Genomic DNA, 24,274 nt, shown 5'->3' on the forward strand with positions numbered 1-24,274 from the left:
AACCCCCAGGATTCCAGGAACATGCCGAGCCAGGAAGTCCGAGGACCGAGGTGCTGTCAGAAGGAGCTCCCGCATCCCAAAACCGATGGAGAGAGACCCCGCCACGCGGGGGAGCAGGCGCCATGCTCCCCAGCCGCCAGTGGACAGCACCGCTATCTGCTTGCCGCCAGACAAACTCCCACCTACTCATCAGCAACCACAACCTGAGAAGCCTGTTCCTGAGGACCAGCAGCTGAAAGGAAGCATCCCTGACGACCAGCAGCTGCAAGGAGCCCACCCCACTGCCAAGCGCCATCTGGAGGAACCTACGGCCTCACCATCTTTAACACCAGCTGGAGCCCATTCCCACCCGCCTCAACTGCCGGAGGAGACGCCCACGGACCAACCGCTACTCCTCATGGGTAAGTGCCCCACTACACCCCAGCCCCCGCCCCTGCTGGGGGACCCCCCCACAGCCCCCCTCCCAGGAGCTGCCTGCACTGCGCTGCTGCTGCAGGGGCTGCCTGAGGAGCCCCACCGCGTGCTCCGGCCACTGCCGGAGACGCGGAAGAGTCCCTGCTGCAAGCCCCGCCACGTGTCCCAGCTGCTGCTGCCCGGGGATCCCAGCCCCGCGCCCCGACTGCCGCGTGGCCAGATCGGTGCTCCTGATCCCCTGGGGGACTCCTGCCCGGCCCCCCGGTGGCTGGCCGATCGGCCCGGGGAGCCCCTCGGCGTGCCCCCGCTGCCGCTGCCCCGGGATCTCAGCCCCAAGCCCCGGCTGCCGCCTCCTGATCGCCCCGGCGGCCTCAGCGTGCCTCCGCCGCGGCTGCCCGGGGATCTCCGCCGGCCGCTGCCGGAGCCGCCTGAGAATCCCGGCCCCACGCCCCGGCGGCCGCTACCGGAGCCGCCCGGGGATCCCAGCCCCACGCCCCGGCGGCCGGATCCGCCCGGGGATCCCAGCCCCACTCCCCGGCGGCCGCCGCCGGCTCCGCCCGGGATCCCAGCCCCACGCCCGGCGGCCGCCGCCGATCCGCCCGGGGTTCCCAGCCCCACGCCCCGGCGGCTGCTGCCGGAGCTGCCCGGGGATCCCAGCCCCACTCCCCGGCGGCCGATACCGGAGCCGCCCGGGGATCCCATCCCCACGCCCCGGCGGCCGCCGCCTGATCGCCCAGGGCGGTCCCCCAGGGTGCCTCCTCCGCGGCTGCCCGTGGATCTCGGCCGGCCGCTGCCGGAGCCGCCCGAGATCTCGGCCCCACGCCCGGCGGCCGCTGCCGGAGCCGCCCGGGATCCCGGCCCCACGCCCGGCGGCCGCTGCCGGAGCCGCCGGGGTTCCCAGCCCCACGTCCGCATGCCGCCGCTGCGTGGGCTGCCCGGGACTCCTGTGCCCTGCCCGGAGGCCACTGCCTGAGCTGCCGGGAGATCCCGGCCCCTCGCCCCGGCTGTCGCCGCCTGATTGGCCCGGGGCGCCCCTTGGCGTGCCTCCGCCGCCGCTGCCCAGGGATCCCAGCCCCATACCCCGGCGGCCGCTGCATGAGCCGCCCGGGGATCCCAGTCCCGCGCCCCGGCTTCCGCCACCGCTTGGGCTGCCGGGAGACTCCTGTCCCCTGCCCCGGCAGCCGCTGCCCGAGCCGCTGGGGGATCCCAGCTCCACGCCCCGGCTGCCGCTGCCCGGGGCTCTAGGGGACTCCTGCCCCGCGTCCCGGCTGTCGGCCCCGCTCCGGCAGGCTGAGGTGCCCGGCCACGTGCTCCAGCCGCTAACGGCTGAGCTGCCGGGGGATCCCTGCCCCACGCCCCAGCCGCCTGTGCGGTCTGGGGAGCCCCGCTACGTGCTCTGGCCGGAGCTGCCAGGGGATCCCTGCCCCACGCCCCGGCTACCGCTGTCTGAGGGGCTCTGCCGCGCGTTCCTGCCACCGCTGCTCTGGCCGGGGGATCCCTGCCCCCTACCTTGGCTGCCGCTTCCCGAGCGGCCCGGGGAGCCTCGCGACGTGCCTGGGCAACTGCCGCCCGGCCCGTCGGGAGACTCCTGTCGGGAGCCCCAGGCGCCGCCACTCGCGGCGCCTGGGGAGCCCCTTGATATTTTACAGCAACTGGGAGTCTGCCCCCCCACGAACGCGCCGCTCCAGACCCCGCGAGACCGGACCGCCGACCGCCGATCGCTGCAACTGCCACGAGAGGCCTCTTCTGCCTTCCTGCGCCCATCAACCACACCCCCCGCAACCCAGGAGCCCCAGCTGCCGCGAGACGACCCCCCTGTTTTCCTGCGATGGCCGGACACACCCCCTGCACCCCAGGAGCCCCAGCCGCCGCGAGATGACTCCCCTGTTTTCCTGCGATGGCCGGACACGCCCCCTGTACCCCAGCAACCCCTGCCACTGAGGGGCAACCCCCTGCATGACACCCACACCTCCCAGGAACTCCAGACACTGGGGGAAACCCCAAACACTCCCGGGACACAGCCACTGATGGAGGATGCCCCCCCCACCACCAGCCGTGTGATGGAGGACGACCAAGAGGGCCCTAATGCTTCACAAAATGGCCGCCCCACCCTACACACTGTTTACCTCCAATACCCTCTCACCACAGACGCGCTCAACTGCCCCATCTGCATGCCGCCTCGACGCTTTACTGATCTCGGAGGGCTCACCAGACACCTGAAGAGATGCCACGGCCTGTCCACCGCCTTCAGCTGCGCCCTCTGCAGCCTGCCTTTCGAGTCCCAAAAGAAGTGCAAGGCACACCAGAGCAGCTGCAAGAAGGCCCGCACAACAGCAACCCCGGCCTCGGTCCCCCGCCACCCTGTGCCCCAGCCCACTGCTCCCGGGCCGCAAAGAGCCAGAGGGACCCGGTCGACCGCCGCCCGGAAACCCACTCCAGCCCCTGAACTGGTGGTCCAGGGCACTGCCGCCAAAACGACACCTACTACAGCAAGAAACACTGACCGAGCCCCGGCCAACTGGAATCCCTTCACTTCCACCCAAGTCGCCCGGAAGCTCTCTGAACTAAGGCGTCTCAGTGCCCCTTCCAACCAAGGTGACTCTGCCCCAAGATGGGTCAGCGCTCCGCCACGCATGGCCGCCCGAGACCCTGCCGCTGGAGGCATCAATGCCGGCTCCCGACGCACCCTGCGAGCACCAGCCACGAGGGTCACCAACACAACCCCCCAGCCTGCCCTGCGAACCTCACCCACCGGAGGAGCGGGGACCACACCTCAGACCGCCCCACACACTGCTACCACTAGAGGCCCCGCCGCTATGACCAGACCACAGCACCAGACCCCCATCGCCAGACAGACCGGCACGGCCCCAAGAAACGCCAGGCCAACCCCGACCACCAGACGGCCGCACGCCCCCACAACAACCCGTCGGACGACAGCCACACGCGGAAGCCCGGGCACCGCCCGCACACCCACTGATCCGAACCAAGCCACACCATCAGCCAGCAATGCTACAACCCCACCGGCGTCTACGCCTCAGGGGCCAACCGAGAGGTCCCCCGAACCACAAACTAGGTCGCCTATCAACCAAACTACAGACACACTACCCACACAGGCCGAGGAGCACGAGGACCGGCGGTCGGCGACTAAGCAAGCCACGCCCTGGCAGACCACCTGGATGGAGAAGCTCCGGGCAGCAGCCTCCTTCGAGGAATTCGATCTGCTCGTTAACAGGCTCACCCAGGAGCTGTCGGCAGAGACCGCCCCCAGGAGGACGCCTAACCAAGAGACCACCCGGCCTGCTTTCAGACGACCCGCCCCGAATCGCGCCACCTCCACCAGAAGAGCCGGAAGCAGGAATGCCAGCCACCGCTACGACCCGGCAGCAGCTTCAAGGATCCAGAAGCTGTACAGATCAAACCGCCTCAAGGCCGTAAGAGAGGTCCTCGATGGTCCCCCAGCATACTGCACGATCCCGCCTGAGCGCCTCTACCGCTACTTCCTCGGAGTATTCGGCGACACGCCCAGGAACGACGTGCAGCGCCCGAAGTGTCTCCGTCCGCTGCCCCGCATCGCCAACGCAGACGGGCTAGAGGCCGACTTCACGCCCAAAGAGGTGTCAGCGCGGCTCTCCAGAACCAAAAACACCGCGCCCGGAAAGGATGGCATCCCCTACGGCCTCCTCAAGAAGCGAGACCCCGGCTGCCTCGTGCTCTCCGGCATCTTCAACCTGTGTCGGCGCTTCGGCCGGTCGCCCACCTCCTGGAAGAAGGCCATGACGGTCCTTATACACAAGAAGGGCGATCGAGATGACCCCAGCAACTGGAGACCCATCTCCCTCTGCTCTACGATGTACAAGCTGTACGCCAGCTGCCTGGCAGCCAGAATCACAGAGTGGGCGACGACCGGGGGTGCCATCAGCCCGGCCCAGAAGGGCTTCATGCCATCAGAGGGGTGCTATGAGCACAACTTCCTGCTCCAGACCGTCCTCCAGACGACCAGAAGGGCGCGGAAACAGTGCGCGATAGCGTGGCTCGACCTGGCCAACGCCTTCGGGTCCATCCCCCACCACCACATCTTCAGCACGCTACGGGAGTTCGGGATGCCGGAGACCTTCCTTCGCCTGATCCGAGAACTCTACGAGGGCTGCAGCACCACCATCCGCTCGGTGGAAGGGGAGACCGCCGAGATCCCTATCCACAGCGGCGTGAAGCAGGGCTGCCCCCTCAGCCCCATCATTTTCAACCTCGCCATGGAGCCACTCCTGCGGGCGATCTCCGACGGCACCGACGGCTTCGACCTCCACGAAGAGAGGGTGAGCATCTTGGCCTACGCGGACGACCTGGTCCTGACCGCGGACGACCCCGAGAGGCTACAGAGCATGCTCAACACCATCGGGAGAGCCGCGGACTGGACGGGTCTCCGTTTCAATGCCAAGAAGTGCGCGTCCCTCCACATTGACGGGAGCAAGAGGGACTCGGTGCTGACGACAGAGTTTCTCGTCCAGGGTGAGCCCGTCGTCCCCCTGGCGGAGGGCCAGGCTTACCGGCACCTCGGCACACCGACGGGCTTCCGCGTCCAGCAGACCCCCGAGGACACAATCCGGGAGATCCTGCAGGACGCCGCCAAGATCGACGCGTCCCTGCTGGCGCCATGGCAGAAAATCAACGCCCTCAACACCTTCCTGATCCCCCGCATCGCCTTTGTCCTGAGAGGGTCCGCCGTGGCAAAGGTGCCCCTCACCAAAGCTGACAACACCATCCGGCAGCTGGTGAAGAAGTGGCTGTCCCTACCCCAGAGAGCCAGCAACGAGCTCGTCTACATCGCCCACCGGCACGGGGGCGCCAACGTCCCCCGCATGGGAGACCTCTGCGACATCGCTGTCATCACGCACGCCTTCCGCCTCCTGACGTGCCCGGACGCCACGGTTAAGAACATCGCGACGACCGCCCTGCGCGCCGCCACCGCGACGCGTATCGCCGGATCCCCCTCCGACCAAGATGTGGCCGCCTTCCTAAACGGCTCCCTGGATGGAGAATTCGGCCGATTCAGGAGCGACGTCGCCTCGCTGTGGTCCCGCGCCCGCAACGCCACCCGCCGACTGGGAAAGCGACTGGGCTGCCGCTGGGTATGGAGCGAAGATCGACGAGAGCCAGGAGTTCTGGTACCGCGGATCGGGACGGAAGACAACACCATCGTCAGCCCTGGAGCCAGAGGCATGCTGGAGAAGACCTTGAAGGCCGCCGTCCACGCGCTCTACGTGGACACCCTGAAGAAAAAACCTGACCAGGGCAAGGCCTTCGAGGTGACCAGCAAGTGGGACTCCAGCAACCACTTCCTCCCCGCAGGCAGCTTCACCCGATTCGCCGACTGGCGGTTCATACACCGCGCCCGGCTGAACTGCGTCCCTCTCAACGGAGCCGTCCGCCACGGGAACCGGGACAAACGCTGCCGGAAGTGTGGCTACGCCATGGAGACCTTGCCACACGTCCTATGCAGCTGCAAGCCCCACGCCAGAGCCTGGCAGCTGCGCCACAATGCCGTCCAGGACCGCCTGGTGAAGGCCATCGCCCCGCACCTGGGAAAGATCGCCGTCAACCGCGCCATTCCCGGCACCGACAGCACGCTGCGCCCGGACATCGTCGTCACGGACGAGGATCGGAAAAAGATCATCCTCGTCGACGTGACGATCCCGTTCGAAAACAGGACCCCGGCCTTCCACGAGGCCCGATCCCGCAAGCTTGAGAAATACGCCCCCTTGGCGGACACCTTGCGGTCAAAGGGCTACGAGGTCTGCACCGAGGCCCTGATTGTGGGGGCCCTGGGCGCCTGGGACCCTTGCAACGAACGTGTGCTTCGGACCTGTGGGGTGGGCCGTCGCTACGCGCAGCTCATGAGACGCTTAATGGTCTCGGACACTATTCGCTGGTCCAGAGACATTTACACAGAGCACATCACCGGCCACCGCCAATACCAGGACTGAGCGGGCGTGACTCTGTGCACACGATGGGGGGACGAGACCCGTGGACCCCCCCCCGTCGGACTCTATCCCCTAAGCCCCGAACCCACCAAACTGTACTCCACCATGTGAGGGTCGTCCCAACCCCATTACTCAGCCTGCTTATTCATGCCCATGACTATCTGTAACCTGTTTGTATGAGTGATGTACCCTCACCGTTTACTTACCTGTACCTTGAACTGACCCACCGTATACCCCGCATTGGGGACATGACAGACTATGTATATATATGTGCTGCCTAACACCAAAACGTTAACATCCCCCCACAATCTGTATGTAACCCCCAATGACACAATAACTGACGCATCAAACACTTTGTATCGTTTATTATAAACATTCTCTAATAAAATTTAAATCTGTTCTTATCAGTTTAATATCTGATAGGTCCTTTATTTGAGGACTGTATATTAAATTGATTTTTGAAACAAGGAGATGGAATAGGAGCTTGCTCTGTCCACCCCATGCATTGACCTGGTATTGTAGTGTCTCCAGGACCAGTGCTTCTCCTTCTTGGGAGAAATGTTTGGTTAAAAAGTTAGAAAAAGTTTCACTCTAAAAATGCTGACTTGAAAAGATTTTTTTGAAAGTAACTGAAAAATCAGGTATTTTTAGCACTTTGTTTTTTTCATGACAACATATTGTTAAAAAATTTTGCGGGTGTTTTCTGAGTTTACACATGTGAGGTTTTTTTTGTTTTGCTGGAGGATTGTTTTAAAAGCTGGGATTCTTCTGTTTGCTGTGACTCTTTTCAGCAATATGAGGGATGAATACTTTTTGGACTGAGGGTCTGTTTGGGAGATGGGTGGGGGTGAGGTTAGAACACAGATTGGTAATATTTGAGGTCACATGTATATCAGTAACTGGATGAGTTACACAGACTTCTCCCCACCCAGCCTACGTTCCATGTATCTTGACTGACCCTGTCGCCCACCATCCCAGAGCAGAAGCCTGAAGCCTGAGCCCCACCGCACTCCCTCAGTTACAGCCCGGGAGGCAGTGGCCACAATAAAAGCCCCTGGTGACCACATTTGAGAAATGCTGGAGCCTCACAGTAAACAAATCCCAGCAGGTTTGTCACTCCCTGTCCCCCACCCTGGGGATTTCCTGCCCTCTCCCACCCAGACCAACCTTCCTGGAAGTTCCCACCCCCTATGTATTTACTGCCCTTTGGGAACCCGCCCAGCAACTCCTTGATAATCCCCCCCTCAACTGACTCCACTGCAGCCATTTCCCTTCCCCGGCCCCTGGAAGGACGGAATGAGCTGGAGCAAAACATGGATGTTGCTCTGCAGCCTGTTAGGGCAAAAAGGGCAATTGGGGACATGTCAGAACAGGAAATAATTTCACAGCACAATTCCCCCCAGGCTCTTTCCCTGCACACGGATATTCCAGCTTGTCCTGCATGGGACAGAAACATTCAAATCTAGGGCTGTCAATTAATCGCAGTTAACTTACACAATTAACTTTTAAAAAAATCATGATTAATCTGTTTTAATCACACCGTTAAACAATAGAATACTAATTTTTTTTCTACATTTTCAAATATATTGATTTCAATTACAACACAGAATACGAAGTGTACAGTGCTCACTATATATAGTTTTATTACAAATATTTACACTGTAAAATATAAAGCACCGTAGTGCAATCTCTTTATTATTGAAGTGCAACTTGTATATGTAGATTTTTTTTGCTGTTGCAGAAGTGCACTCAAAAAGAAAACAATGTAAAATTTTAGAGTCCAGTCCGTCTTACTTCTTGTTCAGCCAATTGCTGAGACAAACAGGTTTGTTTACATTTACTGGAGATAATGCTGCCCGTGTCTTGTATACGTCACCTAAAAGTGAGAACAGGCTCTCTCATGGCACTTTTGCAGCCAGCGTTGCAAGGTATTAACGTGCCAGATATGCTAACATCCATATGCCTTCATACTTCAACCACCATTCCAGAGGACATGCTTCCATGCTGATAACGCTCGTTAAAAAAATAATGTGTTAATTTGTGACTGAAGACCTTGATGAAGAACTGTATGTCTCCTGCTCCATGGTTTTATCCGCATTCTGCCGTATATTTCGTTTTATGGCAGTCTTGGGTGATGACCCAGCACATGTTGTTCACTTTAAGAACACTTTCACTGCAAATTTGACAAAATGCAAAGAAGGTATAATGTGAGATTTCTAGAGATAGCTACAGCGCTCAACCCAAGGTTTAAGAATCTGAAGAGCCTTCCAAAATCCAAGAGGGACGAGGTGTGAAACATGTTGTCAGAAGTCCTCAAAGAGCAACACTCTGATGCAAACACTACAGAACCTGAAGCACTAGACAGGAAAATCAGTCTTCAGTGGGTGGCATCTGATTCAGATGAGGAATATGAATGTACTTTGGCTCGTTATTGAGCAGTACCTGTCATCAGCATGGAAGCATGTCCCTGGCATCTGATTGCTAGAAGCTGGGAGGGGAGAACAGGGGCTGGATCTCTCCATGGCCGCCTGGTCTGGTCACTCCCTCTGAAGCCCGTAGCCAGGGCCAGCCATAGGTGTGGGTGCCACCAGGGAATTGCCCAGGGGTACCATGGTCAAGAGCGGTGCTGTACAGTGGCAGAGAGGTGTGTGCTGCCGGTGTAAAGTCAGAAACTGCTCCCGGCTGGCAGGGGAGTGCTGCTTGGGGTGGTGCCCAGATTTCTCCCTGCTCCCTCCTGGCATAGGAACATCGGGGGAGGGAGGGGAAGAGAAGGGGGAGAGAGCGGTGATGAGCAGATACTGCTCCCCCCAATGTTCCTCTGTGCCCCCCTAGGGGGCCGTGAGGGGGGGAGTAAGGAGCAACATCAGGGCTCCCTGCATCCAGGTCACCTTCCCCACCTGGGCTGCTGCTCGCTGTCCTCTCCTTATGCAGCCCAAGTGGTGGGGAAGGTGACCTGAATGCAGGGAGCCCTGATGTTGCTCCTTGCTCCCCTCACAGCCCCTAGCGATGTGCGGAGGAGCAGTGTTCAGGGGTTGCGGGGAGCAGCAATGCCAGCTACTCTGTGCATCCAGGTCAGTTTCCCCAAGTGGGCACAGGAGGGAGTGCAGGGGGTTAGGGAAAGGGGCACAGTGCAGGGATTATGGGTACGGGAGGAGGCAGGGGTTAGGGGTGCAGAGGTTAGAGGTGCAGGGGTTAGAGGAACCAGAGGGGGGCACAGGGTTAGGGGTGCAGAGCTTGGGGTGCAGAGCTTGGGGGCACCAGAGGGGGTTCAGGGGTTGGGTGCCAGAGGGGAGGTGCAGGGGTTAGGGGGACAGGAGGGGGCACAGAGGTTAGGGGGCAGGGGGAGGGGTGCAGGAGGGGGATGCAGGGGTGCCTGAGCTCACAGGGGTAGGGTTCGGGGGTAGCACAGGGTGCGGGGGGCGGGACGTAGGGGTGGTGGACGGGGTGCCGGGGTAGGGGCGCCAGAGGTTGGGGATGTAGGGGTTAGGGGTACTGGAGGGAGCACAGGGTTAGGGGTGCAGAGGTTCGGGGTGCCAGAGGGGGGCACAGGGTTAGGGGCATGGGGGAGGACGCAGGGTGAACAGTGCAGGGTTAGAAGCACAGGAAGGGGCACGGGGCTCTCCTGTGGCCCAACCCCACAGTAGATTTACCCCATGTTTAAAGAACAAACCTCTATACTAAGGGCTGCAATACCCACTGCGGTGAGAGAAACTGCATCAGCTCCTTGCTGCCCAGCCTGTGAGAGCTCTGACTGTGCGTCTATGAAGGGAACAGCGAATGGAAGTTAAGTGGCTCCGGTTCGCGCTGTGTTAGAGTCCCACCGGGAACAGTGAGCAGAAGTTAAGTTGCCTCCTGTTCTCTAACTGATGGGTGGGGGGGCAGCAGGGATTAGGGGCATGGAGAACGGGGGTGCCTGACAGGTGTTGGGCTGCAGGGTTCCCTGCTGCAGCTCCGCAGACTGGAGCCTGCTCCTCCTGTGCAGGGCCAGCTCCAGCTTTTCTGCCGCCCCAAGCAGGAGGGGGAAAAGGACAAGCTGTGGCTCTTCGGCGGCAGCTCAACCACACTGCTGCTTCTGCGGCAGTTCGGCGGCGAGTCCTCCCCCCTTCCTCTTTGGCAGCAATTCGGCGGCAGCTCAAAGACTAAGACAGGGAATGAGGGACCCGCCGCCGAATTTCCACCAAAGACCCAGACGTGCTGCCCCGATACCGGACGAGCCGCCCCTTTGAACTGGCCGCTCCAAGCACCTGCTGCTACACTGGTGCCTGGAGCCAGCCCTGCTCCCGTGACAAGCAGGGGCTGGTGCAGAGCGTGGCAGGGCAGGGAGATGACATCTCCCCTAATGGCGGGGCCTTTTCACAGCAAGGGCAGCACCTCCCCGCAGGAGCACAGACCCCACCTGCTCCTCCTGCTTTCTCCTGACACTACCAATCCCATGGTGCAGGGGGGCCCGCCCTGGCTGGTGGGAGATGGAGGCAGTGGACACCACCACTCCCATGGTGCCGTAGGGTTTTCAGGTGGGGTGCCCCCCCCAGGGTTGGGCTCCAGGGGAGGTTTGGCAGCTTAAGGGACTGGGGGGGGGTTGCTTGGAGGAGGTTTGAAGACCAACAGCCAACGGGAAGTTGGACACCGGCCAGAATACCAGGAGCTAGCGGGTGATAAGGCGGGTTCTGGGCATCAAAGTGGGAGCTTCCCCCACTTCCCGGCCACAGGCCCACGGGGCTCATGGATGGAGGAGTTTGGGGGGCTGTGGGGGCCCCTGAAGGACTAGCTCAGCGTGTGAATGAGTGACTGGGGTGTATGTGGGGGCTGGACTGTGGGTTGGGGTGTCCAGGGGGACCCCAGGGAAGGGACTAGGGGGATTAGGGATAGAGGAGGGTGGGGTTACCAAGGTGCATTGTGGGAATGTGGGATTTAGAGAGCCCAGAGTGGATGGGTGGGGGCGGGTTGGAGGGCCCCACAGTGGCTGAAAAGGGGAACCCGGCAGGTTGGGGGGCAGCAGAGATTGGAGATGAGGAACCCCCCACCCTGGGGATGGACTGGGGCAGTGGGGGGATGGGAAAGTGGGGCCCAGCCATGGAGAAATGGGCTGGAATCAATTAGGGGTGGGGCGCTGAGGGGGAGGAGGAACGGGGGTGCTGAGGACAGGGACGGGGGGGAGGATGTCGGGGGTGGCGGTGGGGCGAAGGGAAAGGCCGGGCAGAGCGGACAGGGTGGGGGAGGGGACGCCGGGGGCGGGGCTGGCGGGAGGGTCACAGCGGGGGGGGGACACTGCGGGGGCAGGTTGGGGGGCTGAGGGGCCCCGCGCCCCAGGCTGCCGCTTGTGGGGCTGCTCCCAGGCAGCTCAGCCCCCCCCCGCTGCCCCCCAGGCCCAGCTGGGGTGGGGGTGAAGCCCTTTCACTCCACGCTGCCTCTGCCCTGTGCCCCTCCCCCCCCCCGCCCGGATCCCAGCGGGATTCGAATCCCAACGGCCGCAGCGCGCGCCTGGGGGGGGGGGGGCAGCGAAGCCGCGGGGCGAGGGAACCGGGGCCGCCCCCCACGCGCCGAGTCTCTGTCCCGCGCTCTCCGCCAATCAGGAGCGGGAGGGGCGCGGCAGTGACGTGTTACGGCCCCGCCTCCAATAGAGGCCGCGTGAGAGAGAGAGAGAGAGAGAGAACTACGCTTCCCAGAGTGCACCGGGAGGGGGCGCGTTGTCTGAGCAACCGACCGTCACTTCCGCTCTGAGACGAGCCAGGAACTACAACTCCCAGCCTGCCCCGGGGCGCCTCCGTCCTCTCCAGCCCAGGTGAGGGCGGGTCCCTGGGTCAACCTGACACCTCCCAACGCAACTCCTCATCCCCGCCCCGCCCCCAGAGAGCCTGGCCCGCCCCCTCCGGCTCCTGATGGGAACTCCTGTGTCCCGGCCCCGCCCCTCCCCCGCAGCGCCCCAGCGCGCCCCACCTTGGCCTCGTCTCGCCCCACTCGGAGGCAGGGCTGGGAGCCATATGGAAATGGGGGGGGCAGGACTCCTGGGTTCCCCCCAGCTCTGGGAGGGGAGTGGGGCTGGGGGGGTAGAGTGAGGGAGGGGCTGGGGTGCCTGCTGCCCTCGCGGTGACCAGCAGAGACCCCCCCCCTGCAGCTTGCCCCCCCCAACCACGCGCTGGGTGTGCTGGTGCCTGGAGCCGCCCCTGGTTCCAGCCCCTCTGCCCAGGCAGCTCCCCCAGCCTGACACACACACCCAGCCCCTGCACCCGCCCCACCCCAGGGCTCCTCAGCCCAGAGGGGAGCCCCCCGGCGGAGTGGGGAATCAGAACCCCCCAAAATTACCCTGGGACCAGCATGATCTGCCCCCGCCCTGCCCTGCTCCGCATGTATTCGGAGTGAGTCAGTTTCCCTGTCCCAACATGTGTCCTGCCCGGTGTCTCTTCTCCTCCCCAGCTCCCTCCAAACCAGCCCATTTCCGCTGCACCCTGGGCTGGGTCTCTGCCAACCCCCCTTCTCCCCTCCTACCCTGTCTCCTGTGTGTGAGAGAGTGTGTGTGTGTGTGTGTGTGTGTGTGTGGTGGCTTTGCAGGATTTTGTATCCTGCAGCAAGTGACACACACACACACATTGACGCACAAAGGGACTCTCAGTCCCAAGAACACTCACACACAACACACCCAGAGGGGCATGCTAGCCCAACCCCCAAAGAGAGAAACAATCACACCCCCAGCCACACTCACAATCACACACACACACCAGAATATTCGCAATCATGCTCAGAGTTCACTCCCACTGCTCCCAACACAAGGACCTCCTGCCCCACACAGCGTGTGCCGAGGCCTGTGGAACTCACTGCCACTGGACAGCTACCCATGAGAACGGACCTTTCCAGGAGACCAATAGACATGGCCATGGCGACAGAGGGGGCTGGGCTCCCAGGGTCTGACCCGGGCTGAGACTGGTTCTGACCTAGAGGGGTCTATCCAGCAGGGGGCAGCGTGACCCACACACAATCCCACCAGAAACGCCTTTCTTAGCGGGTCTCCCAGGCCATCCCCCACCCTGGCCCGGTTGGGTAACAAAGGGGCAGTACGGGACTCTGAGCTGTGTCACAACCCGGCCCCAGCCCCTCGCTCCCACACGCTGGTGAGTTGGGTAACTGCCGAGGGATTGCACAAGAGAGAGTCAGAGCCAGGGAGAGAACCCAGGAGTCCTGGCTCTCCCCCTGACACACACTCTAACCACTGGACCCCACTCCCCTCCCAGGGCTGGAGATAGAACCCAGGAATTCTGACCACCAACCCTCACCCGCTCTGACCACTAGACCCCACACTCCCCTTTTAGATTTTAGGTTCGCTGCCTCTTCTGTCCACCCACCCCACCTGTGCATCCCTTTGCTGCAGGTTGCTGGGGTGTCACCCCTGCTCTGCACTCCCCCAGTGCAGCCCAAGGCTTTTGCTCCCCCCAACCACACATCCTCTCCCCCTCGTGCTGGATCGTCTGCTTGGCCCCCTGTCCCCTCTCGGGGTGCGCTGTGCGGCGTGGCTGGGGATTGTGCAATGGCCCAGCACCAGGCAACGCAGAACGGACACCACATGCCCTGCCCCACCTCACCTGAGCTGCTCTCCAGGTGCATCAGAGCCCAGTGCCCTGCACCTTGGCCCTCCTGCCCCACAGGGGGTGAGCTGCAGCCCCCGCCACACTCCACAGAGGGGAGAAGGGTCAGGCCAGCCAGCCCTTGTAAGATGGGGAAATCACCACCGGGATCAACGGTATGGGGGCTGTGACATACAGAGAAACGGTTGTTGCACCAGCAGAGGGCAGCAAAGCATTCGCACACACACACTCACACACACACACATATATGTATCCAGCCACACACACACACACAATTGCTAATACACACAAACACCTGCACAAATCCAGCCAACATCAACACACTTGCACAGTCACAAACACAACCCCCACAGCTGTAATAACATCCCTCCCAGAAAACCCTTGCAGAAAACCACACATACACAAACACATGCAGAAATCCATCCATCCATCCACCACCCCCCAACACACACACACACCATCCCCAATACTTCAGTTGGATGGGGGCCCCAGCACCATGGCTATTTCCTGCCCCCCAGGGCTCACAGGGGGCAGATTGGGGGCATAGGGTGTACGATCTAGTGCCAGCCAAGGGGGAGGGGTAGAGATGGGATGGGGGCCATGGTTTCTGCACCACTCAGTTCCTGGCACAGGCTCCTTCCGGGATTTGCATTTCTTGGTAGTTTTCACCCCATCACCACTTCCTGCCCAGCCCCCTCCTGCTGTGCAAGGTGGTTCGGGGGGGATAGGAAGAACCCAGGAGTCCTGGCTCCCAGCCCCCCCCCGTGCTAAGGTACGAGACTCCACTCTAACCCCAGTGTTGGGACTGGAACCTAGGAGTCCTGACACCCATCTTCCTTTCCTCTAACCACTAGACCCCACTCCTACCCTTTTGGGGAGCCAGGACTCCTGGGTTCTGTCCCCAACTCTGGGAGCAGAGTGGGGTCTAGTGGTTAGAGCAGGAGGAGCCAGGACTCCTGGGTTTTATTCTCAGTGCTGCTGTGTGACACTGGGTCTGTTTCTCCTCCCAGTTTTTGGGTATGGAGCCTGTAAACTCTCTGGGGAATGGCCTGTCTCTCACTGTGTCTGGGCAGCGCCTGGCCCAACGGGGCCTGTTCTCAGCTGGGGCAGGGACTGTCTCTGTGTCTGTGCAGCCCCCGGCACAACAGGGGCCTTGATTTCTGTAGGTGCTGCTGTTGTACAGATAAGTAGTCGTGATACTAGAAGGTGTGGCAGTGCATGAGTGCACCACCATTGCCGTGCAAGGGCTAAATGTGATTCTTATACCTGTGACCTTCTATGCACCCTTCCCCCACCCCGATTCTCCACCCTGAGCCCCTTGTACCGCTGCCCTCGTCAATGGCAGTGCAAAAAGCCACCCAGCCCTAGCCCTAAAACTAGAAGATGACCAAAAAAACCCAAAAAAGCTCACACCAACAGGAAACCAACCCCAGCAGTTTGTGACTTCACTTTCCAAAATTAGACACACTCACACTCACACTCTCTCTCTTTCTCCCTCTCTCAAACAGCCCCCTTTGCCAATGCACCACCTCACCTCGTCCAGGGATGTCTAGGTGGGGAGCTCCGTGTGGGAGCGGCACCATCAAGGTAGGTTCTGGAGATGGTCCTACAGGTACGAGCGTCTCGGCTCCAACAGGCACTGGGCTCACGCTGGGCTGCATTCAGTTCCTCTCTCTGGTGTGCGCCCCGGCTCCACAAACGCCCCCGCCCCCTGCTCTTTCCTTCTGGTACAAAAAATATCCTCTTCCTTCGCCCCAGAGAGACACCCACGGTGCTGCTCAGCACACGCCTTCCCTCCACCTTCCCCCCATTCCCAGGAGCGTGGGATCCGGGGGGGGGGGGCCCCGGGCAGAGGCAGCGCGGAGTGAAAGGGCTTCGCCCCCCCCCCCCCGCTGGGCCTGGGGGGCAGCAGCGGGGGGGGCGGGGCTGAGCTGCCTGGGAGCAGCCCCACAAGCGCAGCCCCCCCAACCTGCCCCCGCAGTGTCCCCCGCTGTGACCCTCCCGCCAGCCCCGCCCCGGCGTCCCCTCCCCACCCTGTCCGCTCTGCCCGGCCTGTCCCTTCATCTCCCTCCTCCCCATCCCTGTCATCAGCACCCTGCCCCCGCCTCCTCCCCTCAGCGCCACGACCTCCTCCTCCTGCCCCACCCCTGACATCCTCCTCCCGTCCTCAGCACCCCACCCCCTTCCTCCTCCTCCCAACATCCCTGTCATCAGCACCCTGGCCCCGCCTCCTCCCCTCAGCGCCCGACCTCCTCCTCCCGCCCCACCCCTGACATCCTCCTCCCGTCCTCAGCACCCCACCCCCTTCCTCCTCCTCCCCATCCCTGTCCTCAGCGCCTGCCCCCGCCTCCTCCCCCAGAGCCCCGACCTCCTCCTCCTGCCCCACCCCTGACATCCTCCTCCCCGTCCTCAGCACCCCACCCCTTCCTCCTCCTCCCAACATCCCTGTCATCAGCACCCTGCCCCGCCTCCTCCCCTCAGCGCCCGACCTCCTCCTCCTGCCCCACCTCTGACATCCTCCTCCCGTCCTCAGCACCCCACCCCTTCCTCCTCCTCCCCATCCCTGTCCTCAGCGCCCTGCCCCCAGCGCCCCGACCTCCTCCTCCCGCCCCGCCCCACCCCGACATCCTCCTCCCCTCCCCATCCTCAGCACCCCACCCCTTCCTCCTCCTCCCCATCCCTGTCCTCAGCACCCTGCCCCCAAAGCCCCGACCTCCTCCCGCCCCACCCCGACATCCTCCTCCCCTCCCCGTCCTCAGCACCCCACCCCTTCCTCCTCCTCCCCATCCCTGTCCTCAGCACCCCACCCCCTCAGCGCCCTGACCTCCTCCTCCCGCCCCACCCCTGACATCCTCCTCCCTCCCCCTCCCCGTCCTCAGCACCCCACCCCTTCCTCCTCCTCCCCATCCCTGTCCTCAGCTCCCTGCCCCCAGCGCCCGACCTCCTCCTCCCGCCCCACCCCGACATCCTCCTCCCCTCCCGTCCTCAGCACCCCACCCCTTCCTCCTCCTCCCCATCCCTGTCCTCAGCACCCCGCCCCCCAAAGCCCCGACCTCCTCCTCCCGCCCCACCCCGACATCCTCCTCCCCTCCGTCCTCAGCACCCCACCCCTTCCTCCTCCTCCCCATCCCTGTCCTCAGCACCCCACCCCTCAGCGCCCTGACCTCCTCCTCCCGCCCCACCCCTGACATCCTCCTCCCCTCCCCTCCCCGTCCTCAGCACCCCACCCCTTCCTCCTCCTCCCCATCCCTGTCCTCAGCTCCCTGCCCCCAGCGCCCGACCTCCTCCTCCCGCCCCACCCCGACATCCTCCTCCTCCCCCAGCACCCCACCCCCTTCCTCCTCCTCCTCCCCCATCCCTGTCCTCAGCACCCTGCCCCCAGCGCCCCGACCTCCTCCTCCCGCTCCACCCCGGACATCCTCCTCCCCTCCCCTCCCCGTCCTCAGCACCCCGCCCCCGCCTCCTCCCCACATCCCTGTCCTCAGCACCCTGCCCCCGCCTCCTCCCCTCAGCGCCCCGACCTCCTCCTCCCGCCCCACCCCGACATCCTCCTCCCCGTCCTCAGCACCCCACCCCCTTCCTCCTCCTCCCCATCCCTGTCCTCAGCGCCCCGCCCGCCCCCACCTCCTCCCCATCCCTGTCCTCAGCAGCCCGCCCCCGCCTCCTCCCCTCAGCACCCCGACCTCCTCCTCCCGCCCCACCCCTGACATCCTCCTCCCCTCCCCGTCCTCAGCACCCCGCCCCCGCCTCCTCCCCATCCCTGTCCTCTGCACCTCCTCTCCCTCCCCCAGGGCCCCGACCTCCTCCTCCCGCCCCACCCCGACATCCTCCTCCCCCAGCACCCCACCCCTTCCTCCTCCTCCCCCATCCCTGTCCTCAGCACCCTGCCCCCTTCCCCTTCCCCAGCACCCTGACCTCCTCCTCCCGCCCCACCCCAACATCCTCCTCCCCTCCCTGTCCTCAGCGCCCCACCCCTTCCTCCTCCTCCCCATCCCTGTCCTCAGCACCCTCCTCCCCTCCTCCAGCACCCCACCCGCCGCCTCCCCATCCTCAGCACCCCGCCCCCTTCCTCCTCCCCATCCCCATCCTCAGCACTCCGACCCTCCTCCCCCTCTGTAGGGCCCCGATAGCCCCTTCAAGCCCCGCAACCTGCCCCTCCGTGTCTCCCCTTCTGTTGTGACCCTCTCGCCAGCCCCATCCCCATCTGTGGGGATCCTCAGCCCCAGCATCCCCTCCCCATCCTGTACAATCTGCCTGGCCTTTCCCTTTGCCGCCGCTGCCTCCTCCTCCTCCTCCCCTGTCCTCAGTGCCCCATCCCCTTCCTCCTGCCCCTCCCGTCCTCAGCGCCCTGCCCCTAATTGATTCCAACCCATTTCTCCATTGCTGGGCCCCACTTTCCCATCCCCCCCACTCCCCCAGTCCATCCCCAGGGTGTGAGGTTCCTCATCTCCAATCTCTGCTGCCCCCCAACCTGCCGGGTTCCCCTTTTCAGCCACTGTGGGGCCCTCCAACCCGCCCCCACCCATCCACTCTGGGCTCTAAATCCCACATTCCCACAATGCACCTCGGTAACCCCACCCTCCTCTATCCCTAATCCCCCTAGTCCCTGCCCTTGGGTCCCCCTGGGCACCCCAACCCACAGTCCGGCCCCCACATACATCCCAGTCCCTCATTCACATGCTGAGCTAGTCCTTCAGGGGCCCCCACAGCCCCCCAAACTCCTCCATCCATGAGCCCCGTGGGCCTGTGGCCGGGAAGTGGGGGAAGCTCCCACTTTGGCTGGGCTGGGGGTGGGTGTTAATCTTTTCCTGGCTTGTGTGTGCTGAGCTCACAAAGGCTTTTTGCTCCCTCGGGGTGGGGGGTGGTTTTGGCCGAAGGTGACGTGGTTTGGTAGCCCTGTGGATGCTGCGTGGTGTCTGGAATGGGGCGTCGGTGTTCCCATCATGCCCCTTCCCCTCTGCCTGCAGCGCTGAGCACAGACAGGTCTGAGGAGCAGAGCAGGAGCTCTGGGAAGGAGAAGAGCAATATGAAGATGGAGTCTAAGACGAGGCCAGGTGACTTCTGTGGAGGGAGACATGCTGGACAGCGCCAAGGATTGGGGAGACAACCAGGTGTGAGCCCCGGGCTCAGATTTCTGATTGTAGCTGTGATGGCAGAATGGGAGGAGGGTTGAAGCCGGAGCCCTGGGGTGCGGGAGTAGCGAGAAGAGGAGTCTCGCCACCATTGCTTTTTCTTTTCCTCTTGTGTTGTGTTTCATACCAAGGGGAAAGAAGTCGCGGGGATGTCTCAGTCTCAGAAGTCTCAGTCCAGCTCTGAGATGAGATGGAAAGTGAGCGAGAGCAGTGACAGGGTGAATCCTGTTGATGCCAGGCAAGACCTGCCCAGCTGGGATGAGAGTAGCTTCCTCTATCGGTGAGAGAAGTATCTGGTTTGGGGAGGGCTCTGGTCACAGCCCCCCTGGCTCCAGGCAGGGACGTCCCCTTACCTGGGTGTGGGTTTCTGGACTAGCTGTGGGTTTCTGGACTAGCTGTGGCTTCAAGGGAGATGATGTTGCCATTCGTAGGGGCTGATCATCTCTCTGGCCAGGAGTGGTGTGTGCTCCTAGCAGAAAGTTGGATCCATGAGGGTGACTCCCTGTTCTGAGTTTCTTTCTTTCTCCAAGGTTTCTCTCTCTGTGTTGGCCAACTTACACTCAAACTCTCTCTCTCCTTTCATGGACACCTGTCATGTTCAGTTGCCTTCATCCTCTTCCTCTGCTCCTCCTCCCCCAGTCCCCTATGGGCTCAGCTGGGTCTATCTGCCCACGGGCAAGGTCTTTGCCATACTGGGAAGGATGTGTCCTGCCTGCCAGGATAAGGGGGTTGCTCCTCCCACCCCCTATCTTCAGGGAGACCTCATTGCTGTAACTGGGTCACAGCGTGAGTGGCCAGTCATGTCTTTGGGGTTGTGGGGGCTGAGACTGAGAGGAGTGGGCTCGCAGTCATGGCTTTGGGCACAGGATTAGAGATGCCCAGAACCCCCCTTATCACCCGCTAGCTCCATTACTGCATCACCCAAAAGCCTCGCTCAGGGTCCTTTATGCCTCCTTGTGCTGGGCACTGCAGGGCCAATCAGAGGGACAGCAGGATGCATGAGGAAATAGATGAGTGTGTGAGGCAGATGGGTGAAGGGGGGTGTGTGGCATACATGGGGGACGGATGGGAGGTTGAGAGTTTGACGGACAGCGGGACAGATGGAGAGCTGCAGGGACGGATGGTGAGGTCACAGGCTGGACTTTTGATGGGTTCAGCTCATGGCCGCTGGCCCTGTCATCTCCTGCCCCCATCTGCCCGTCTGACTCTGCCCCTGTCTCTCACAGGCAGCACTCAGCAGGGTCTGGCCCTGTCGTTACACTGGTGCCACATCCAGCGCACACCTGTGTGTTATGTGCTCCTGGAGAGCTCAGGCAGGGACAAGCGTGCGGCTCACGGCTGCTGAACCAGCTACTCGAAAGCTGCCACAGATCTCCCCCTCCTTGGGCAGCAAGACCCTGGCCGGGGGGCAGGGCTGCGCAGGGGGGGGCAAGATGGGCAATTTGCCCCAGGCCCCGAGCCCCACAGGGGCCCCCACCAGAGTTTTTTGCGGCCCCCGGAGCGGGGTCCTTCACTCCCTCCGGGGGGCCCGGAAAACTTGCGGGGCCGGGCGCAGGAGCTTCTCCGCTCCCGGTCTTCGCCGGCGGGGGGTCCTTCCGCTCCGGGGCGGAAGGACCCCCCGCTGGCGAATTACCACCGAAGATGGAGCGGGACCCGCCGCTGAAGTTCAGCTCGGTCTTCGGCGATAATTCGGCGGCGGGGGGGCCCTTCCCTTCTGGGACCCGCCGCCAAAGTGCCCTGAAGACCCGGGGCGGGGGCCCCCCTCCGCCGAATTACCGCCGAAGACCAGGCTGCACTTTGGCGGCAGGTCCGGCTTCGGCGGTAATTCGGCGGCGGGGGGGGGGTTCGCCGCGGGTCTTCGGGGCACTTCGGTGGCAGGTCCCGGAACGGAAGGGCCCCCCGCTGCCGAAGACCCCAGGCCCCCGGAATCCTCTGGGCGGCCCTGCCGGGGGGTTCCCTGTCCCTCCTCGCAGCCTGCTCAGCACAGAGACCAAGGTCACCTGACTTTGCCCAGCCTCTAGCTGGAGCTGCTCCAGCCCCGAATTGCTGGTGTCCAGCCTGGCCGGAGTTGGTGCGATGTCCTAGCGGAGTTGGTTCTTTCTCCCCGATAGATGACGATTTTCCCCACTGCAGTTAGTTGCTCTTTCTCTGCTTCCCCATAGCCCCTCCCCAGTGATAGTGACCCCTGCTGGCCAGGCACGGGAGTGTCCTGTAGGTGCCTTCTTGTAGGAGCAGTGACTCCTGGTGGCGAGGGGCAGCAATGCCTGGCTTGTATCCCCCCCAGCATTGCTGCAGCGCCCCCTGGTGGCCACTGAGGGCAGTTGCCTATGTGACCCCACCACTGCCATTGCGCCTGTGAGCGCTGGTGGGTAGGTGAGGCAGGGCCCTGTATGTATATCAGCCATTGGGGCAGTGCCCTCTGCGTATCCCACTCTCATCTCGGTGACTCGTGATGCCCAGGTGGGGCAGTCCCCTGTGTGTATTTACTCCCCCCAACCCCTGCATTGGGCCAGTAACCACTGGTAGCCAGAGGAGTCAGTGCCTGAGGTGTGTTCTTCACCTCCCCCAAGGTGGCAGGGTGCCTGGGTGGCCGTGTCAGGCAGTGCCCTGGGTATCTTCCAACCCCTTTGTGGCAGTGAGCCCTGCTCCTGGTGTGTGTCACTCCCCCACTAGGGATGTGCACTGGTGGCCAAGTAGGGCAGTGCCCTGTGTGTAGCCCCCTCTCTCCCTGCCCCCACCCCCCAGGGTGACCAGATAGAAAGTGTGAAGAATCGGGATGGGGTGGAGGGTAATAGGCACCTACATAAGAAAAAGCCCCGAATATCGGGACTGTCCCTATAAAATCGGGACATCTGGTCACCCTATCCCCTCTACCCCTGTGCCAGGTATGGCAGACACTGATCCCTGGCATCCCCGTGGGGCAATACCCTCTGTATATCCCCCAATTGGGGCAGTGACCCCTGTTGGTCAGGTGGGGCAGTGCCCTGTGTGTGTGTCCCCCTATTTAGGTAGTGACCCCTGGTGGCTAAGTGAGGCAGTGGCCTTTGATTTCCTCTTCTCTCCCCAGCCCCCTCTCTCTCTGGGGTAGGGCCCCCATTTGGGGCACTACCCGATGTGTATCTTTACTAATTGGAGCAGTGACCTCCCCGTGGTGCCCTGGTGTGGCAGTGCCCTATTGGTATCTCCCTCCCTCTCTCCCCACACCATTGTGGTAGTGGCCACTTCAGGCAGTGGCCTGTTTATCACCCCCCCACACCACCACCACCACCATTGCAGCAGTGCCCCCTGGTGGCCATGTGCAGCAGTGCCCTGCATGTATCCCCCCCAACCATTGCTGCAGTGACCCCAGGTGCCCAGTTTGAGTAGTAGCCTGTGTGTACCTCACCTCTTGGGGCAGTAACGTGTGGGGCCAGCTAAGACAGTGCACAGTCTGTGACGTCTGGTGGCCACGTAGGGCAGTGCCTGTATGTATCATCTCCTCTGGGGCAGTGACCACTGGTGTCTTGGTGCTAAGATGCAGCCACCTCTGGGTTACATGGTGGGGCTGTTTACAGGACAATGGGGACAGGCCCCCCTGTTCCAGGAAGTAGGGGAATGTCTGGTGTTCGGGGCAGAGCATTCCTCCTATTGAACTGTGATGCTCTGAGCGGTAGCGGAGTCGACATGGGGCTGGCACAATCCATAGATCAGGTTGTTATATAAAATGCACATGGATTTTAACCCTTCACATACAGTAATGGCAAAGTTCTTGGTTCAGGCTTGTAGCAGTGATGGTATAAACTGCAGGTTCAAATCAAGTCTCTGGAGTCCATCCACAGCTGGGATGGGCCATTCAGTCCTTTGTACAGAGCTTCAGTTTGTAGCAAAGTCCCTCCAGGGGTATGAAGCAGGATTGAAGACAAAATGGAGATGAGGCATCAGCCTTGTATAGTCTCTTGCCAAGTGGTCTTTGCTTTCTTTTTCCCAAGGACACTCTACCCAGCATGAGGCATAGAAAAACCTTAGAGTTCTGTCCATAGGCAGGTCCCTGCATACCTTGCTGAGTGACAAGGGATAGCTGCCTTCTCTCAATGGGTCGATTGTATAGATGATGGTCCTTAATGGGCCATCAAGCAGGTTAGGCAGAACTGACACCAACTTGTCTGGCTGGGGTGTTCCCTGGAAGCAGAGCACAAGTTTGAAATATGGACAGTATATTCATAACGTCAACTACAAGAATGATACACATCTAGAGATAGCATAATTATAATCACCCAATCAGAACCTCTCCATAGACCCCATACACGACAACCTTTCTATAATATTGGCTGCAAATATAGAACAGTGGTCCCAACGGTGATCTATACAGTTACAGATTATGTCAATAACATCACAGGAGGTGACACGGCATCAGTGAGACTGATACTGGAATAGCCTCCAGTTTTGGTGTCCTCATTTGAAAAAGATGTTGTGAAATTGGAGCTGGGGCAACAAACAGCCACCAAACGTTCTGCGGGCTGGAGAAAAATGCCTTCTAGGGAGCTATTGAATGAGCTCAACCTGTTTAGCTTATCAAAATAAGATTGAAAGGTGACTTAATTGAAGTGTTGAAGGGCCTTAATCGAGAGAAAAGATTGGGTATTAAAGCAGAGAAAGGCATAACAAGCCCCAATGGCTGGAAGGTGAAAAGAGACAAATTCATATTACAACTAAGGCACAAATATTAACCAGCGAGGATGATTCACCACAGGAACAAGCTACCAAGGAAAGTGGTGGATTCTCCATCTCCTGATGTCATTTAATGAAGACTAGATGCCTTTCTGGAATGTGTTTGCCCCAAAAGTATCTCTTGTGTCATACAGGAGGCCTGTGATATGCAGTGGATCAGATTAGATGCTCTAATGGTCCCTTCTGGCCATAAAGTCGACTAATTTCTGAAATATTGAGTGTAGCATTGGGAGCAGCATCTGATGTTTTCCTGTCTCGCCGGCTTGCTTCCTAGAACGAACGCTTCTTGAGTGGGGTGATCCACAGGGAGTAGCTCAAACCTCCAAAGTGCCTGGGCAGGGGCAGGACATTAGCACAGCAAGGGAGGGGTGTGGCAGTGACATCACAAAGGCCTTTTGCAAGACCTCAGTTTATTGGTCAAAGGTGGTGGGGAGGTGGTGACCTCACAGAGAGATGCTGACATCAG

The 24,274-nt window shown here is 61.5% G+C and overlaps 1 non-coding gene across 1 annotated transcript; it reads left to right on the top strand.

The window, feature by feature from the left end:
• Nucleotides 1-6,750: 6,750 nt before the first annotated feature.
• On the top strand, nucleotides 6,751-6,939 carry LOC120376431. The gene has a single exon (XR_005587310.1). It is a non-coding gene; the product is annotated as a U2 spliceosomal RNA (small nuclear RNA).
• The last annotated feature ends 17,335 nt before the right edge of the window (nucleotides 6,940-24,274 follow it).

The sequence above is a fragment of the Mauremys reevesii genome, linkage group 12 (assembly GCF_016161935.1).
Source record: "Mauremys reevesii isolate NIE-2019 linkage group 12, ASM1616193v1, whole genome shotgun sequence".
Lineage (NCBI taxonomy): Eukaryota > Metazoa > Chordata > Testudines > Geoemydidae > Mauremys > Mauremys reevesii.